At 40.6% G+C, this 4616-nt stretch overlaps 1 protein-coding gene across 4 annotated transcripts in view; it reads left to right on the top strand.

Moving 5' to 3' along the window:
- The window catches only part of RBMS3 (RNA binding motif single stranded interacting protein 3), a 707347-nt gene that overhangs the window by 43577 nt on the left and 659154 nt on the right, over positions 1 to 4616 (top strand). The gene's annotated exons all lie outside the window — the stretch shown is intronic.

Genomic DNA, 4616 nt, shown 5'->3' on the forward strand with positions numbered 1-4616 from the left:
CATCCGTAACAGGTTAGCCACAGGAGCATGGAGCTCAGCAGCACCTCATTTACTACACTTATCATATTCCTGTCTCTGGAAATAATGACTGTACGTAAACATAGCTTCAATTTCCTACTCTTGAGTGGTTTTGAGATTTGGGTCAGTGTTTTTTTTCAGTTTTCAAGCATCCTGTGCTCACCTATGCTCTTCCAGCTCTGAATCATGGAGGTTCTCTCTCCCTCTCTCACCTTTGCAGTTAATGTGTCCTTCAGCTCCAGCTGATCTAGCAATCACAAAGGTTCCCCATACCTCAGAAAACCTGCCTGTACTGAGTCCTTCTGTCTCTCTCTCATCAACTTTTCAGGCTTTCAGTTTCTGAACACCTGCTCTGATGCCTCTGTTCCATGCTGAAGATTTTCCACTTCTTAATATCCCCTTGTGCATGCAAGCTGGATTTTTTTTTTTTATACTTAGGATGCTGTCATTTAGCTCTTGTAACTGATTTTAACCATATTCCACAAGAGAGATAAGGACATCAGACTAACTCATTTTAAATTTCCCATCAGGGGAACAGCATTAATAAGAATGCATTTGTTTACATTGTAAGAAATCTCAGCATGTGTATAGATATAGACATCTTTAAATCTCGGATGACAGGTTGATTCTCCTCAGCCTGTGCTCAGTGTTAGAGACTGAGATAACAGCATTTCCATGTACATGGATGCTTCAGTAGGGAAGCTATTGTCCTTAGGATGTGAGATTCAAAAAAGAAATTGAAGTGAGAAATCATTTTACCTTTTCTTAGGAACAATTTGTAGGATAGCATTCCGATAAAAGCAATACGAGAAAGAAAGGGCCTGACTGACAGTCCATTTTAATCAACCAACTTAGGACCAAGACCAGAGAGGTATAATGAGGTATAGATATAATACACACAGATAACAGACACTCTTGTTTTTGTGTTTTCTCATCCAAGTTTTATGTCCTTTGAGGACTTCCGTTGTCTAAGAGAGGAACAAGAAAAAAATAGGGACAGGGAACCCCCCTGTACCTAGATAAGCAGAAGACTAGATACCTATGCTTTTTTCTGGATATGTTGTCTTAAGACTTTTATGTGAATAGTCCCATTGTATTCAATGTGATTACTCATCTTATGAGTAAAATGATTCATGTGCATAAATATTTAAAGTAAAGGGCCGATTTCTAGTAGAATAGTTTACTTTAGAATTATTTGATTATAGAAAGGTTAATCACATATCTGTATTGAATTTCTTCTTGCTTCCAAATTCTTTCTGGTGTGTTCTACAAAGCCAGGGGCATGTTGCCTGACCAGACCATTTTGAAGGTAACCTTCATTAACTTCTACAAATTAGCAGGTTTGATAGATTGCTGTCTGGTTGTTCAGATGATATGTGCCACATATATGCATGATAGTTGGCATAAATTGAATGAAGAAAACATTTCTTTCCCACAGTGAATGGCACTTTTTGAAATTCAGCATAATTATTTTTGGGGAGTGTTTTTGTTTGTTTATTTTGTTTTTTGGATGTTTTGTTAAATATGTAAATGGGGAATAAAGACACATTAGATTTCTGTCCTTGGGAGGTAACCTTCCAGGTGTCTGAGATATGTAACTACCAACCAGTACTTGTCCACATATGAAGATATTCAAATGGTGTTTGATGAAGTTTCTGCCTCTGGTGTTGAGCACACTTAAAATTTTATTTAGTCTAACAATAGGTTTTTGTAAAGACTCAGATCCTGAGGCATGTAATTAGATTCCTTTTCTTTCTTTGTCTTTCTCCCTTTCTCTCTCTCCCCCTTCCTTCCTTCCTTCTTTCCTTCCACGAACCATGAATTTTAACTGTTTGGAATTGGCAATACAGCTGTCTACAAGCCAGCCAACTGTAGGAAGAGTGATGGCTTTGCCCCCACTAATTACAGCTGCCCATCTCATGGAGTGGACCTTTCTCTCTCTTTTGTATAGTATCAGATATCAACTTCCAAATCTATGAGCCACTGTCTGGTATTATTGCTCAATGTATGGATTCCATTTGCCCTATCGGGGTATTTGTAGAGATTGCAGCTTTTGTTTAGGTGTTCTGCTGTTTGTTGGACACTGCATTCGTATGGGGGGAGGGTACTGTCCAAGATGTTCTTGTTGTGAAGTGTTTTGAAGTGTCTATATCCAGATCTCAGTCTGAGCTTGACCCATGATTCTCTGTCACAGTTGTGCCTGATTGTGAGATTCCATTTAGTTTTGGTATAAACCACTGTAGGAATAGGTCTGATTTTTCCCAGTGGTCAGCTCACCCTGTTGCTGCCCATAGCATCCCCAATCTCTTCTAGGAGCTTCTGGGCTTCATTTATAAATGGTGTATGACTTTTAATCTTTTTAAGCTTCCATCTCTTCAGGTCTTCAGTTAACAGTTGATGGTGCAGGTCATTTTTATAATCTGTTGTCTGTATTGCCAGTAGTGATGTTAGGGTCTGTCTTCTTATGTCACTTGGTCTAATGCCCAAGAGTACAGGGAATATATCTGTGTGTGTGTGACTTGTACAGCTTGTTTTGAATCTCAGAACACTGTTAAGTACAGTGTCAAGATTTTTAGTGTGACAACATTTGGACCTTCTGGTGCATATGCCATGGCACTTCTGGTGCATATACCATGGCAAGTGCTGTGGTTCTGAGCACTTTGAAGTTGGCACCCCATGTCATGCCGGCTAAACATCTTAAGGCAGCTACCCATGCAGATACTTTACTGCTGACTTTCTGAATGTGATGTTTTATAGGTGAGGGAATGGTCTAATGCAGCGGTGGGCAAAATGCGGCCTGGGGGCCAGATGCGGCCCACCAGGCCATTGTATCCGGCCCTTGGGGCCCCTAAAAAATTAATATTAATCTGCCCTGGGCTGCCTGTCATGCGGCCCTTGATGGTTTGTTGAAACTCAGTAAGTGGCCCTCTGCCCAAAATAATTGCCCGCCCCTGGTCTAATGTGAATCCTAGGTGCTGGGGTATGCTCATGGGAAAAGATTTAGTTGCCTGCTCTGATATTCAGTATGCTCTTGGCACGATGACTGTCCAAGTGGAAGTGGGATGGTACTGATTTATTGATGCTCAACTTTAAGCACCACTTGTGGAGATAGTCAGCAATGAGTTCCATGTCAGTACTCAGTATCTTTTCAGTTCTGTCATGTCAATTCCTTGGGCTACTAGGGTGACATCACTGGTGTACATGTATCACTTAGATGTATGTCGGAAGTCTGAGGTATATACATTGAAAAATATTCATACTAGCACTGACCCTTGGGGAACTCCATTCTTCAGAGTTTGTGGTCTGCTTTTTTCTCCTTGGATAATAGTGAGTTCAAATTATCTGCTGGAGATCATGTTCACAATGAAAGCACATAGCTTGTGGTCAAGTATTGTAGAGTGCAGTTAATATTTGAGGCCTGGGTGCCATACAGTGTTACAGGCAGCTGTAAGGTCAGTAAAGACCCGGCTGTTTTCTGCCTCATTTCAGATCCATTTTCTGTGTCAGCTTTAAGTAATATAATGTGGTCAGTGGTACACTGCTTTTTCCAAAAGCCAGTTTGTTCTTTTGGGAGCTGGGGGTCAGTGATGTTCTCTGTTCTATTCAGGATTATGTGCTCAATGAGTTTGTATATAATGCTGAGTAGTGAGATGGTTCGCTGGAGTGGATCTTATACTTGGAATGATCTACATCTGTATTTATCAAATTAATTTTAATTAAGAACCTAATCATATTGGGTTTGATGAGCTTTCAGGGACATGTAGCCAGTGATATACATGAGACTGCTCCTGAGGGCTCTGAAAAATGCTGGCTGTAATTCTGCCACCAAAGCAACGGACAATGGGAGGGAACTTCTCTGATGGAATTTATCTCTTTTCAGGATATTGCTACATCATCTCTGCCAGGGAAAATTTATCCCTGTGGCCATCAAAATACATTTGAATGGTCCCCTCTTTTTATTTTGGCTTTTGCCAAATTATACCATATGGAGATATTTAAAAAAAATTCCCAGGACATGAGGAATGGCTCCTCTGAGAAACTGTATTTCATACTGCATCAGCTAAACACTTCTGCTATAGCCGCAAACAGTAGTTGGTATAAGTTTCAGGAACAAATTATAAACAATTTCCAGCAGAATGTGGTTTAATAAACTGGGTGCCAGCTGGTGTTCACTCTGTTTATGGCAACAAAATAGTTTTATTAGGAGAACAAATGAATAACATACATCCTGCCTCTGGGAGGAGGGCTAAGATGATTCTACAGGGGTTACAAAATGTGTCAGTATCATTTCTTTTACTAACTTCCTCTTGTGGGAGCTTGCCTGTCTCTCCAAGGTCTACCTCAGAAAAGCAGCTGGTATCTCTTTAAGCAGCCCTAGATCTGCTATGCCTGAAGAATCTGTTTAGGGACTGTCTTAAATCACTTAATCCTTTGGCTCCCTAACCACTTTTCAGTCAGTGATGGGCAAGGCCAGGCCACGCAGCTAGGCAAGGCATTAAAAGCCTATATACCAATGCTCATAGTATGGGGAATAAACAGGAGGAACTTGCCCTCAGAATAGCCAGTTCAGACCCAGACATAATAGGGCTTACAGAAAC

Source organism: Gavialis gangeticus, unplaced genomic scaffold (assembly GCF_001723915.1).
Source record: "Gavialis gangeticus isolate Ggan-Ray unplaced genomic scaffold, GavGan_comp1, whole genome shotgun sequence".
In the NCBI taxonomy this organism is placed as follows: Eukaryota; Metazoa; Chordata; order Crocodylia; family Gavialidae; genus Gavialis; species Gavialis gangeticus.